Source organism: Lissotriton helveticus, chromosome 3_1 (assembly GCF_964261635.1).
Source record: "Lissotriton helveticus chromosome 3_1, aLisHel1.1, whole genome shotgun sequence".
Taxonomy (NCBI): Eukaryota; Metazoa; Chordata; class Amphibia; order Caudata; family Salamandridae; genus Lissotriton; species Lissotriton helveticus.
Window position 1 is genome coordinate 1,962,951,662 of NC_136061.1, and position 15,831 is coordinate 1,962,967,492.

Consider the following 15,831-nt stretch of genomic DNA (forward strand, 5'->3'; position numbering starts at 1 on the left):
GGGACTACACCTCCCATGGTCCTATGCGGTTACGAGACCCCACCGGCTAACAGCACAAGCTGACTACCTACGATGGAGTAGGAGGCAACTCGCTCGCCTCTGATCGCGCCTGCCTTGCAACATGTGGGCAGGCAGCACAGCAATTTACTTATTTTTGGGGCAACTCACATGGTCCAGTGCGGGTTTTAAATGGCATCCTTTTCACTGCACATGCTGCCTAAATCCATGCCTCTAGGGAGAGCCAGCTGCAGCCAATGTACTGCTCACATTTCTGGCCTCAAATAGAGGACACCTTTGCCACTTTAGCCATACCTGCGACTGGGCAAGGACGTACTATAGGTATCTCCACACGATGTACCTCTTGATGAAGTAAGTACAGAGGGACTTTGATTAACGAGTGACCAGCATCAGGCAACACTTCCATTTTATTTCCATTTGTTCCCCTTACCATTGTGGCCATTTCCAAGTGGGCAATATGAGGTATGTACCTTGAAAGGGCAGGTACCCCATTCCAATCTGAGCTGCTGTAAAGTGCGCCGTGACTGATTTCTTGGCACCTGGCACCGTTGTGTGACAGTTATAAGTCTGTTGGCTGAAATATACGGACAAGACGTTACTGCTGATGATGTGTTGATGGATGTCTCATATCATACTAGTATGTGACCACAGGGGACATCGTCCCTCCCCAGGCTGGATGGGGGGTATTCCCTTAGTGAGGGTAAAAACCGGGACCATTCGAACAATGTGCATGTTTGTATGCCACTTTTTCAATATGTTCTTGTTTGTTGTGTGTCTTCAGTGCCATTTCACGAGTGACAGGTAATAGCATGTGACAAATGCTATTACCTGTCTGATGAGGTTGATAAAAGATCTCCCTTTTGTTTGTTTATTGTTTTTAGGTAAACTAGTACTGAGAGTTTTTTATTATTTGTTAGGCTAGGCTCTTACAAATGACCTCGAACAGTAGAGGCGATTAAAATTGGGGCAGAAACATGTTGGCACAGGGACGATGGTCCAAACCATTGCGCTCTCATTCCATCCCATAGTTGTTTTTAGATGCACCAGAGGCTACCACTATTAAAGGTGAAAACCCAGTTACCTCTAGGTACTTTAAGTTTAAACTGGATCCCCTGTTTTGTTCAGGAAAATACCTTAACTAAGACCGGTGCACTAGGAGGTCTAGTCCGCCCTGGTGGTATTGTCCTACCAAGGTGGGGAGAGGCTGCCTGTGAGGAAGCATGTTACATTATGTGAGTGAGGCTACCTCTTCCAAAAGATTGGTCTTTCTTCTTTTTACCCCTTTCTATACTAGAATCTTGATAAATAGTGAACCTGTGATTTGTACAAATAATACTGACGTATAAGGTACTATACAGCCACCTTAACTTTTTGTATTTTGGATAGTGCAATATCTACAGTCATGGCTGGCAGATACCAACCTGTCCTGTGGCAGGTCACTCTCCCTTCCCCCCACCTAGAGTTCATGGTTGTGTTGGATGTGTCGCTGCTGGGTTGGCAAGCCAGGGCGATCCATCTGGCCCTGAATGTCTTCCTGCCATCCATCAGAGAGAGACTGATGCAGGTCCCCACAGACAATATGACTACCTTGCAGCACTACAACAGGCAGGGCCGAGTGAGATCCTGGATCATGTGCCTAAATACCTCATACTTCTGGTTGCTAACCAACTAACGGGGCTCCTAAATGCCAGAGCTAGTGAACTGAGCATGATTCTCCATGCCAAGGTGGTGCTGGTTGTTTTTGATCAATGGGATTGTAAATAAGGCCTAACTGCACTCAAATTAAACTTCTTGCTGCATCTGGTACACACCAACTTCTCCTTCACTACAGGAACCATTTTCACATTCAAAGGATAATATTCCACAACAGAAGAATGAACATAGTAAAGATTCTATACTTATGTAGCTATATTCCACATTTCCAAGCCCCACACATCTTTCTCCTTAAAAAAAATATAAAATTCAGTTCACTAACATAACTTAAATGTGGAAGGAAAATGAAACGTATGGGCATGCAAATTAACTAAAAAACTTTACAGAATTGTTAGATCAAACTCATTAGACTATCACCACCCTCTTCGGTTTCCAACCTTGAGCCCAATCTTCCTCATCTAACAACCAAGCAAACCTTTGATTATTTTTCTCTTGGTAATCCAAATTATCTTTATAAACATGAGTCCTTCCTTTACATCTGCCAATCCTACTCGTACGCTACACCCTTCGGCCAGTGAGTTAGGAAGAATTAGTAAAGTCTTCCACTACTTCCAAGGCTTTTGAGTGCAACTCTCTCCTTTCTGCACCCTGCCACATTTTTTACACAGAGAATACCACTCCTTCCTAGACCTACCTCTTTCACTCTGTCTCATACCATAAGATTTTTTGTATACGTCTTGTGCTTTCTTGATGTTGTTTCTCATTACTTCAGTTGACCACTTTACCTGTTTATCCTGTGACATCCAACACAAATTATCCTTGGCAAAGGGATTTCTCTCTTGCAGAATGCTCTATACCTTGTGGCTATGGCACAAATGTGATATGTCCTGACCATTTTTACTTCTAACCCCCATTTTATGTCGTCCTGCATGTTAGCTGCATTATACCCTTAGTAACTTAGTTGAACCTTTAAACTTTATCCTGGATGGTACATCGAAGTGTTCTTATGCTCTGTGCTATTCACTCTGAAAAAAATCTCAAATTCCTCTCCTTTGAATTAAGAGCCATTCTTGGTGATCACCCTTCTGGGTAACCCTTCCCTTTGGAAGATACTGTCCAGTAAAGTTACAATACTACTATATTCTTCACACTGTACAACTTCAACCTTTGAACACTTGGAACATTAATCAATACCTACCAGAATGAACATGAAAACTCCCCCTTTTGCCACAGGGCCCTTTATATCTACACCTATATTTTCCCACGCCACGATGGGACACTACGCGTAATTTAGTTAGGTCTCATCACCGGTACTTTATCAGTGTCCTTACAATCTACAGAGTTATGTACTCGACGCTCCAGGTCACAATCCACTTCTGGGCACCAATAAGATTCTGTCACTCTTTTCTTCTCTTTAATTATCCCACAGTGACATTTATAGCCTGAACCTATAATTTTAGTACTCATCAGTTTGTCATCTTCCACAGACAGTTCATCGCAGACTTCCCAGATTGCACGCAAATTCTCAGACATATCTTTTTTGTGCGTATTTCAAAAAGAGAGACAGGGAGAGTAAGCGGACACTCTTGTTCCCCGGTCAATATTTCATAAGCAAAAGAAGAGTGTCCATGAGAGAGGACTGCGCCAATCACAGGAGCATTAGAACATCCTCACTGGGATGTTAAAGAAAGCCCTCACTCACCACCTAGTGATGACATGCTTCATCATCGGGCCCCACCAAAGAGACCGAATGTCTCTTTGGTGTGCTGCAACGCCAGAATTACTGCGGAGCGGGATGGTGAGTAGAGGGCGTGTTGTGTGCAAAATTATACTAGTGAGTGATGGAGGTTAAAAATGTCAGTAGTGTATCAAAGAAAAACTTTATTAAATGATCACTAAAGACAATGAAATTAAAAAATATGTGAGGGACCAGTCCACTTTAATTGAGTGGTGGGTTCCTACAATGTTGTCGACATGTTTCTTGCCATTGAAACGGTGTTAATTTACCCGGCAATTCTTCAGGACTGGGTGTGTGATAAACCCCGGCGGTATGAGCACGCTAAGGCCCACCCTAACCTAGGGACGTGAAAGTGAAAAAAATTAAATCAAATAGTGTCAAAAAGTGCAAAAAATTAGGAATAGAGACTTATCCCTAATTACTCCTGGTTTAGGAGGCTTCTACTGATCGTTTCTGCACCTAGAAGGAAAAGGACAGAGACAAACACATAGAAAAAGACAGACACTTAGAATTGCTTATGACTGTCATAGGTTCAGTGGTGAAAAAAGTGCTCCAAATAGTGAAGGCATTCTAGCTGTGGTCGAATAGCGCTATGGTTAACACCACCTGATAGCCCCGGGTTCGTAGGAACTAGGAGAAGTGGGGTGTACTATTCGTGGTACGAACTAGAGGTGACTAAGGATTAAAATAAGTGAAAACCTTCATAGAAGATCGTCAATATCGCGATCAATACATAAATCTATGGAGATCGCCATCAGTTAAAAATTGTCTCACTTTCTGGGTGTTATGAATAAACACCATGGGTCTCAGGAGGGGGGTGGAAGCGTATTCGGCACACCCTAGAACATGGCAAGGTAAGGGAAAACAAACACGGAGTTAATGCATAGCCCCTTAGAAAACGGAGCGCATGGTGTACTTAGCTCGTTTTGCAGCTGAGGGTTTCCACTTACGCCCTCGACGCTCGGCACCCGTGGTCCACCTACGTCGCCCTCAGACTGGACCCCGATGATGTCAGTGCGGGTTCCAGATCTGATCTTAAAGGCGAATAGGCAGAGTAGCGATCATTTCCGGGTGGGCGTTGCAGAGTGACACGCCGGCAGGCTTAAGCAACCGATTGGTGTAGACCAGCGGTCACGAGTGCGCTGTTACTAGGCGCCCAAAGTAAACAAGGGAGTGACTCCGAGGAGCATCACATCTCCCATGGTGGGCGTTACAACTAGGGCGTTGGCAGCCGGAGCATTCAATTGTATGAGGCCAGGGATCACGCATGCGCCGTTACTAGGCGCGGCCAGGGATCACGCATGCGCCGTTGCTAGGCGCCCAATGTACACGGAAGCGACGCTCAGGGGAGCGTCACCGGTCGCGTGGTTGGTCGTCGCCTAGCGACCCCATGATCTTAGAGGGTGGGGTGTAATACAAGGCTTTGCGCAAGACTGATATGCTATCCCATGATAGTAACATAACAGCAATAAATTTAGAGGGCTAGCGCAAGGGAAGGTTGTCAATATTTGGGTTACAGTATGAGAGGGAAATGCTCATAGAACAATTGGACACATTGATAACCTAGGTCCTGAAGCTGTCATTCAAGCGGCTTGCTCATGTCACAGCCTCAAGCTCTAAGGTCAGAGTTCTTCATTATAATGTCCAGATAGTTCTACTCATTTTTGAATTGTATCCATTGGTTATGATATAGTTCACTTTAATACAGTACTCCACGGGATATCATCATTGAGTCCCCTAAGGTGGGTCCCCAATCTGTACACCCACCTTTGTTCCTTTTGAAAGAGGAGATTAGAAAGGTTATGGGTGCCAGTCACATGTTCGATGATCGTCCATTTAAGATCGTTGGGAGTGTGGTTATGCTCCAAAAAGTGGCGACTCATTTTTGTAGTCAGTTTTTTACACCTAATGTTGGACCGGTGTTCCCCTATCCTTTGTTTAATTCTGCGTGTTGTCATGCCAACGTAGCGTAGGCTGCAGGAGCAGGTGATCAAGTAGACTACATTTTGCGTATTGCAGTTTGTGTGATGTTGCTGTGTCCATATCTTTCCTGGTTCGAGGTCAAGGGTTTTCGTGTGTGTTGTCAAGTGACAGACACTGCAATTCGCACACGGAAAGTGTCCAGTTACAGGCGGCAGACCCCACATTTCCGTGACTGATCTGACTGTTGATGGTGTTTCAGTTCTGGGTCTGGTGTGCACGAGGGAATCTTTTATGCTCCGCCCTCTCTTGAATGAGAACAAAGGTTTCTCCCAGTCTGTTTTGACACTTGACACGATGCGCCAGTTTTTATTAATGGATTTCTTCAAGAAATTCGACATTGTACTGTAAGTTGTCACACAGGTCAGTGGTATGGTCTGAGTGTGTGTCAGCCTATCCTCAAGGAGAGCCTCCCGAGGTTGGTTGCGAGCTCTCTTGTAGCCCTTGTTAAGTATATGGCTAGGGTATCCTCTAGACTCCAACTTCTCTGTTAAATCAGCGGCTTGAGTCTTGAAATCTTGGAGCTCAGAACAATTGCGTCTGATCCGGAGGTATTGGCCATAGGGGAGGTTTTCCCTTAATGGTCTCGGGTGGAAACTGGTGAATTGTAGCAAATTGTTTCGTGCTGATGGTTTTTGGTAAGTTTTTGTCGTGAGTCTGGTGCCACACACCTGTATCTTTACATCCAAGAATGTCACCTCTGTCTTACTCAGTTCAGAGGTGAATTTCAAATTCACGTCTAGTGTGTTGATCCAGAGTAAAAAGGCCTGTAGTTGGTCATCATCGCCTGTCCAAATGATCAGGACATCATCGATGTAACGTCTCCATATTTTTATCGAAGACGTGTAGGGGCTATCGGGTTGCATGATATGTTTAGCTTCGAAATCAGCAACGTACAGCCCCGCCACGCTGGGAGCAAAGGTACTACCCATCGAGGTTCCGGTCGTTTGTAGATAGAGGGTGTCCTTGTAGGCGAAAAAATTCTCCTTCAGGGCCAATGTGGCGCAGTTTAGGATGAAGGTTTTTGAGGCTTGATATTCCCAGTTAATGGAGTCTAAAGCCGTTCCCAGGACCCTGATGGTGTCGTCCTGTGGAATGCAAGTGTACAGACTCTCAATATCTAATGTCACCAAGGTGACTGCATTCTGTGGGAGGTCAATATTCTGGAGTAGTTGGAGTAGGCTCTTGGTATCCTTCAGATAGGATGGTGTGCTTTGTACTAGGGGTTTTAAATAGTAGTCGCAAAATCGCGAGAGTGGTTCCAAAAGGGAGCCGATCCCTGAGACTATCGGTCTGCCCGGTGGGGGTGACCTATTCTTGTGTGTCTTAGGGAGGGTATAAAAGTAAGGTGTCCTGCCCTCACTCGTGCTCAGGTAACTCGCCTCATTCTTAGAGATCTCACCATCCTCTTCAGCTCTGTTGACCAGATCGGTAATCCGAACACTCAGCTCGTGTGTCGGATCTTGTGATAGGGGGGTGTAGTTCCTCCTGTCTGCTAAGAGGACTTCACACGCCTTCTCATAGTCAGTGGTGTTTTGGATTACCAGACCACCTCCCTTGTCTGCTGGTTTTATGGTGATCTTGGGATCATTTTGTAGGGATCTCAGTGTCTGGTATTCCTCAGTACTGAAATTGCCGAAGGTGGGATTGACTTGGCATGTTTCGAGGTCCTTAAATACAGCTTGTTCAAAAGCTGTGATGGCTGCAGGTACAGCCTGGGTTGGGGGATTGAAAGTAGAGTTCAATCTCAGTCCGGTATCGCCTTTGCGTTGTGCTTCGTTGGGGTCTTCTTTTCCCTCGAAGAAAGCTTTGAGTTTTAACTTCCTAAAAAATGCTGAAAGCTCACAATGAAGTTTGAATTTGTCAGGGCGGGCAGTTGGAACAAAGCCCAGACCTCTCTCTAGAACTGTAGTTTCAATAGGAGTTAACACTTTATCAGATAGATTGTTAATGAGACTTAGACTCCGCTCGTGCCTGGTTGTTGTTGCTGTTGTTCCCTGTTGCGGGTGTGGCTGCTCACTGCATCGTCGGTTTCCCAGGACACATGGTTCACTGGTTGGCCTGTTCCTCTTCTCTTCCCCCTTCCTCTCCTGCCCTGGCCTAAAAAAGGCTGGCGTTGATTCGATTGGAAGTTTGGAGGCGGAAAAAATCCTGGGTTCCAGCCCATCATGGGATACGGTGGCTGGTGAAAGGGAAACTGGGGGCCCATTGTTGGTATTTGTGGTGGGCCTGGCCATCTGGGCGGCTGGTTATAGTAGCCTTGTTGGCCACGATTGTTACGATTGCCCCTGTTTCCTCTTCTCTTTCCTTGCTTGGTGGACCCCGTACTTGATCCACTGCTGTTAGATGTGTTGTCATCTGACAGATTTTCATTGGACTGGTTACTTAGGGATGGTGTGTAAGTCGTGGCTGAGTATGGATAAACTTTCTCATATTCAAATTTCTTTAAATCTTTCTGAAATTTGTTAACCTTGGCTTGTGTCAGGTTATCTTTGTACTCATTTAAATCTTTGTTAATCTCGTCCAACTTTTTTTTGTAACCAGTTATGGTCGCTTTGAATTTAGACTCGGTTTCCTGGATTTCAATTTGTAGGGCCTCCGAGAGTCTCAAAGCGGTTTTAATAATCAGAACGAGCCAGTCGCGGGTACAGTGCCACGCGATCATGGCCCATTCTTTCCTAAATGTAGCATCATTCAGAAAGATTCTGGGGGCATTAGTGACCAGTAGTCCTCGAGGTGCCATGTTTTTCAGAAGGTATTGTTTCAATATGGTGCCGTGCAGGATAGTGCGAATCCTGTCTCTTTTAATTTCAGTGAGTTTGTCCCACTCTGATGTGTGAGCGATAACCTGGGCAATCGCCGGATCTGCGAACTGATCGGAATCAGAAAGGATACTGGCTATTTCAGACTCTGTAAATGTTAAACCCAAGTTTGCCATGGTGACCCAAGATGTAAGTGGGTTGAGACAATAAACAATAAAAAGAGCCACAGAATGTGCTCTGATTAAACAAGCTCTCACAGCTATGCGCTGCTAAGTACGTATTTCAAAAAGAGAGACAGGGAGAGTAAGCGGACACTCTTGTTCCCCGGTCAATATTTCATAAGCAAAAGAAGAGTGTCCATGAGAGAGGACTGCGCCAATCACAGGAGCATTAGAACATCCTCACTGGGATGTTAAAGAAAGCCCTCACTCACCACCTAGTGATGACATGCTTCATCATCGGGCCCCACCAAAGAGACCGAATGTCTCTTTGGTGTGCTGCAACGCCAGAATTACTGCGGAGCGGGATGGTGAGTAGAGGGCGTGTTGTGTGCAAAATTATACTAGTGAGTGATGGAGGTTAAAAATGTCAGTAGTGTATCAAAGAAAAACTTTATTAAATGATCACTAAAGACAATGAAATTAAAAAATATGTGAGGGACCAGTCCACTTTAATTGAGTGGTGGGTTCCTACAATGTTGTCGACATGTTTCTTGCCATTGAAACGGTGTTAATTTACCCGGCAATTCTTCAGGACTGGGTGTGTGATAAACCCTGGCGGTATGAGCACGCTAAGGCCCACCCTAACCTAGGGACGTGAAAGTGAAAAAAATTAAATCAAATAGTGTCAAAAAGTGCAAAAAATTAGGAATAGAGACTTATCCCTAATTACTCCTGGTTTAGGAGGCTTCTACTGATCGTTTCTGCACCTAGAAGGAAAAGGACAGAGACAAACACATAGAAAAAGACAGACACTTAGAATTGCTTATGACTGTCATAAGTTCAGTGGTGAAAAAAGTGCTCCAAATAGTGAAGGCATTCTAGCTGTGGTCGAATAGCGCTATGGTTAACACCACCTGATAGCCCCGGGTTCGTAGGAACTAGGAGAAGTGGGGTGTACTATTCGTGGTACGAACTAGAGGTGACTAAGGATTAAAATAAGTGAAAACCTTCATAGAAGATCGTCAATATCGCGATCAATACATAAATCTATGGAGATCGCCATCAGTTAAAAATTGTCTCACTTTCTGGGTGTTATGAATAAACACCATGGGTCTCAGGAGGGGGGTGGAAGCGTATTCGGCACACCCTAGAACATGGCAAGGTAAGGGAAAACAAACACGGAGTTAATGCATAGCCCCTTAGAAAACGGAGCGCATGGTGTACTTAGCTCGTTTTGCAGCTGAGGGTTTCCACTTACGCCCTCGACGCTCGGCACCCGTGGTCCACCTACGTCGCCCTCAGACTGGACCCCGATGATGTCAGTGCGGGTTCCAGATCTGATCTTAAAGGCGAATAGGCAGAGTAGCGATCATTTCCGGGTGGGCGTTGCAGAGTGACACGCCGGCAGGCTTAAGCAACCGATTGGTGTAGACCAGCGGTCACGAGTGCGCTGTTACTAGGCGCCCAAAGTAAACAAGGGAGTGACTCCGAGGAGCATCACATCTCCCATGGTGGGCGTTACAACTAGGGCGTTGGCAGCCGGAGCATTCAATTGTATGAGGCCAGGGATCACGCATGCGCCGTTACTAGGCGCGGCCAGGGATCACGCATGCGCCGTTGCTAGGCGCCCAATGTACACGAAGCGACGCTCAGGGGAGCGTCACCGGTCGCGTGGTTGGTCGTCGCCTAGCGACCCCATGATCTTAGAGGGTGGGGTGTAATACAAGGCTTTGCGCAAGACTGATATGCTATCCCATGATAGTAACATAACAGCAATAAATTTAGAGGGCTAGCGCAAGGGAAGGTTGTCAATATTTGGGTTACAGTATGAGAGGGAAATGCTCATAGAACAATTGGACACATTGATAACCTAGGTCCTGAAGCTGTCATTCAAGCGGCTTGCTCATGTCACAGCCTCAAGCTCTAAGGTCAGAGTTCTTCATTATAATGTCCAGATCGTTCTACTCATTTTTGAATTGTATCCATTGGTTATGATATAGTTCACTTTAATACAGTACTCCACGGGATATCATCATTGAGTCCCCTAAGGTGGGTCCCCAATCTGTACACCCACCTTTGTTCCTTTTGAAAGAGGAGATTAGAAAGGTTATGGGTGCCAGTCACATGTTCGATGATCGTCCATTTAAGATCGTTGGGAGTGTGGTTATGCTCCAAAAAGTGGCGACTCATTTTTGTAGTCAGTTTTTTACACCTAATGTTGGACCGGTGTTCCCCTATCCTTTGTTTAATTCTGCGTGTTGTCATGCCAACGTAGCGTAGGCTGCAGGAGCAGGTGATCAAGTAGACTACATTTTGCGTATTGCAGTTTGTGTGATGTTGCTGTGTCCATATCTTTCCTGGTTCGAGGTCAAGGGTTTTCGTGTGTGTCGTCAAGTGACAGACACTGCAATTCGCACACGGAAAGTGTCCAGTTACAGGCGGCAGACCCCACATTTCCGTGACTGATCTGACTGTTGATGGTGTTTCAGTTCTGGGTCTGGTGTGCACGAGGGAATCTTTTATGCTCCGCCCTCTCTTGAATGAGAACAAAGGTTTCTCCCAGTCTGTTTTGACACTTGACACGATGCGCCAGTTTTTATTAATGGATTTTGTTCAAGAAATTCGACATTGTACTGTAAGTTGTCACACAGGTCAGTGGTATGGTCTGAGTGTGTGTCAGCCTATCCTCAAGGAGAGCCTCCCGAGGTTGGTTGCGAGCTCTCTTGTAGCCCTTGTTAAGTATATGGCTAGGGTATCCTCTAGACTCCAACTTCTCTGTTAAATCAGCGGCTTGAGTCTTGAAATCTTGGAGCTCAGAACAATTGCGTCTGATCCGGAGGTATTGGCCATAGGGGAGGTTTTCCCTTAATGGTCTCGGGTGGAAACTGGTGAATTGTAGCAAATTGTTTCGTGCTGATGGTTTTTGGTAAGTTTTTGTCGTGAGTCTGGTGCCACACACCTGTATCTTTACATCCAAGAATGTCACCTCTGTCTTACTCAGTTCAGAGGTGAATTTCAAATTCACGTCTAGTGTGTTGATCCAGAGTAAAAAGGCCTGTAGTTGGTCATCATCGCCTGTCCAAATGATCAGGACATCATCGATGTAACGTCTCCATATTTTTATCGAAGACGTGTAGGGGCTATCGGGTTGCATGATATGTTTAGCTTCGAAATCAGCAACGTACAGCCCCGCCACGCTGGGAGCAAAGGTACTACCCATCGAGGTTCCGGTCGTTTGTAGATAGAGGGTGTCCTTGTAGGCGAAAAAATTCTCCTTCAGGGCCAATGTGGCGCAGTTTAGGATGAAGGTTTTTGAGGCTTGATATTCCCAGTTAATGGAGTCTAAAGCCGTTCCCAGGACCCTGATGGTGTCGTCCTGTGGAATGCAAGTGTACAGACTCTCAATATCTAATGTCACCAAGGTGACTGCATTCTGTGGGAGGTCAATATTCTGGAGTAGTTGGAGTAGGCTCTTGGTATCCTTCAGATAGGATGGTGTGCTTTGTACTAGGGGTTTTAAATAGTAGTCGCAAAATCGCGAGAGTGGTTCCAAAAGGGAGCCGATCCCTGAGACTATCGGTCTGCCCGGTGGGGGTGACCTATTCTTGTGTGTCTTAGGGAGGGTATAAAAGTAAGGTGTCCTGCCCTCACTCGTGCTCAGGTAACTCGCCTCATTCTTAGAGATCTCACCATCCTCTTCAGCTCTGTTGACCAGATCGGTAATCCGAACACTCAGCTCGTGTGTCGGATCTTGTGATAGGGGGGTGTAGTTCCTCCTGTCTGCTAAGAGGACTTCACACGCCTTCTCATAGTCAGTGGTGTTTTGGATTACCAGACCACCTCCCTTGTCTGCTGGTTTTATGGTGATCTTGGGATCATTTTGTAGGGATCTCAGTGTCTGGTATTCCTCAGTACTGAAATTGCCGAAGGTGGGATTGACTTGGCATGTTTCGAGGTCCTTAAATACAGCTTGTTCAAAAGCTGTGATGGCTGCAGGTACAGCCTGGGTTGGGGGATTGAAAGTAGAGTTCAATCTCAGTCCGGTATCGCCTTTGCGTTGTGCTTCGTTGGGGTCTTCTTTTCCCTCGAAGAAAGCTTTGAGTTTTAACTTCCTAAAAAATGCTGAAAGCTCACAATGAAGTTTGAATTTGTCAGGGCGGGCAGTTGGAACAAAGCCCAGACCTCTCTCTAGAACTGTAGTTTCAATAGGAGTTAACACTTTATCAGATAGATTGTTAATGAGACTTAGACTCCGCTCGTGCCTGGTTGTTGTTGCTGTTGTTCCCTGTTGCGGGTGTGGCTGCTCACTGCATCGTCGGTTTCCCAGGACACATGGTTCACTGGTTGGCCTGTTCCTCTTCTCTTCCCCCTTCCTCTCCTGCCCTGGCCTAAAAAAGGCTGGCGTTGATTCGATTGGAAGTTTGGAGGCGGAAAAAATCCTGGGTTCCAGCCCATCATGGGATACGGTGGCTGGTGAAAGGGAAACTGGGGGCCCATTGTTGGTATTTGTGGTGGGCCTGGCCATCTGGGCGGCTGGTTATAGTAGCCTTGTTGGCCACGATTGTTACGATTGCCCCTGTTTCCTCTTCTCTTTCCTTGCTTGGTGGACCCCGTACTTGATCCACTGCTGTTAGATGTGTTGTCATCTGACAGATTTTCATTGGACTGGTTACTTAGGGATGGTGTGTAAGTCGTGGCTGAGTATGGATAAACTTTCTCATATTCAAATTTCTTTAAATCTTTCTGAAATTTGTTAACCTTGGCTTGTGTCAGGTTATCTTTGTACTCCTTGAACTCTACTTTCAATCCCCCAACCCAGGCTGTACCTGCAGCCATCACAGCTTTTGAACAAGCTGTATTTAAGGACCTCGAAACATGCCAAGTCAATCCCACCTTCGGCAATTTCAGTACTGAGGAATACCAGACACTGAGATCCCTACAAAATGATCCCAAGATCACCATAAAACCAGCAGACAAGGGAGGTGGTCTGGTAATCCAAAACACCACTGACTATGAGAAGGCGTGTGAAGTCCTCTTAGCAGACAGGAGGAACTACACCCCCCTATCACAAGATCCGACACACGAGCTGAGTGTTCGGATTACCGATCTGGTCAACAGAGCTGAAGAGGATGGTGAGATCTCGAAGAATGAGGCGAGTTACCTGAGCACGAGTGAGGGCAGGACACCTTACTTTTATACCCTCCCTAAGACACACAAGAATAGGTCACCCCCACCGGGCAGACCGATAGTCTCAGGGATCGGCTCCCTTTTGGAACCACTCTCGCGATTTTGCGACTACTATTTAAAACCCCTAGTACAAAGCACACCATCCTATCTGAAGGATACCAAGAGCCTACTCCAACTACTCCAGAATATTGACCTCCCACAGAATGCAGTCACCTTGGTGACATTAGATATTGAGAGTCTGTACACTTGCATTCCACAGGACGACACCATCAGGGTCCTGGGAACGGCTTTAGACTCCATTAACTGGGAATATCAAGCCTCAAAAACCTTCATCCTAAACTGCGCCACATTGGCCCTGAAGGAGAATTTTTTCGCCTACAAGGACACCCTCTATCTACAAACGACCGGAACCTCGATGGGTAGTACCTTTGCTCCCAGCGTGGCGGGGCTGTACGTTGCTGATTTCGAAGCTAAACATATCATGCAACCCGATAGCCCCTACACGTCTTCGATAAAAATATGGAGACGTTACATCGATGATGTCCTGATCATTTGGACAGGCGATGATGACCAACTACAGGCCTTTTTACTCTGGATCAACACACTAGACGTGAATTTGAAATTCACCTCTGAACTGAGTAAGACAGAGGTGACATTCTTGGATGTAAAGATACAGGTGTGTGGCACCAGACTCACGACAAAAACTTACCAAAAACCATCAGCACGAAACAATTTGCTACAATTCACCAGTTTCCACCCGAGACCATTAAGGGAAAACCTCCCCTATGGCCAATACCTCCGGATCAGACGCAATTGTTCTGAGCTCCAAGATTTCAAGACTCAAGCCGCTGATTTAACAGAGAAGTTGGAGTCTAGAGGATACCCTAGCCATATACTTAACAAGGGCTACAAGAGAGCTCGCAACCAACCTCGGGAGGCTCTCCTTGAGGATAGGCTGACACACACTCAGACCATACCACTGACCTGTGTGACAACTTACAGTACAATGTCGAATTTCTTGAAGAAATCCATTAATAAAAACTGGCGCATCGTGTCAAGTGTCAAAACAGACTGGGAGAAACCTTTGTTCTCATTCAAGAGAGGGCGGAGCATAAAAGATTCCCTCGTGCACACCAGACCCAGAACTGAAACACCATCAACAGTCAGATCAGTCACGGAAATGTGGGGTCTGCCGCCTGTAACTGGACACTTTCCGTGTGCGAATTGCAGTGTCTGTCACTTGACGACACACACGAAAACCCTTGACCTCGAACCAGGAAAGATATGGACACAGCAACATCACACAAACTGCAATACGCAAAATGTAGTCTACTTGATCACCTGCTCCTGCAGCCTACGCTACGTTGGCATGACAACACGCAGAATTAAACAAAGGATAGGGGAACACCGGTCCAACATTAGGTGTAAAAAACTGACTACAAAAATGAGTCGCCACTTTTTGGAGCATAACCACACTCCCAACGATCTTAAATGGACGATCATCGAACATGTGACTGGCACCCATAACCTTTCTAATCTCCTCTTTCAAAAGGAACAAAGGTGGGTGTACAGATTGGGGACCCACCTTAGGGGACTCAATGATGATATCCCGTGGAGTACTGTATTAAAGTGAACTATATCATAACCAATGGATACAATTCAAAAATGAGTAGAACTATCTGGACATTATAATGAAGAACTCTGACCTTAGAGCTTGAGGCTGTGACATGAGCAAGCCGCTTGAATGACAGCTTCAGGACCTAGGTTATCAATGTGTCCAATTGTTCTATGAGCATTTCCCTCTCATACTGTAACCCAAATATTGACAACCTTCCCTTGCGCTAGCCCTCTAAATTTATTGCTGTTATGTTACTATCATGGGATAGCATATCAGTCTTGCGCAAAGCCTTGTATTACACCCCACCCTCTAAGATCATGGGGTCGCTAGGCGACGACCAACCACGCGACCGGTGACGCTCCCCTGAGCGTCGCTTCCGTGTACATTGGGCGCCTAGCAACGGCGCATGCGTGATCCCTGGCCGCGCCTAGTAACGGCGCATGCGTGATCCCTGGCCTCATACAATTGAATGCTCCGGCTGCCAACGCCCTAGTTGTAACGCCCACCATGGGAGATGTGATGCTCCTCGGAGTCACTCCCTTGTTTACTTTGGGCGCCTAGTAACAGCGCACTCGTGACCGCTGGTCTACACCAATCGGTTGCTTAAGCCTGCCGGCGTGTCACTCTGCAACGCCCACCCGGAAATGATCGCTACTCTGCCTATTCGCCTTTAAGATCAGATCTGGAACCCGCACTGACATCATCGGGGTCCAG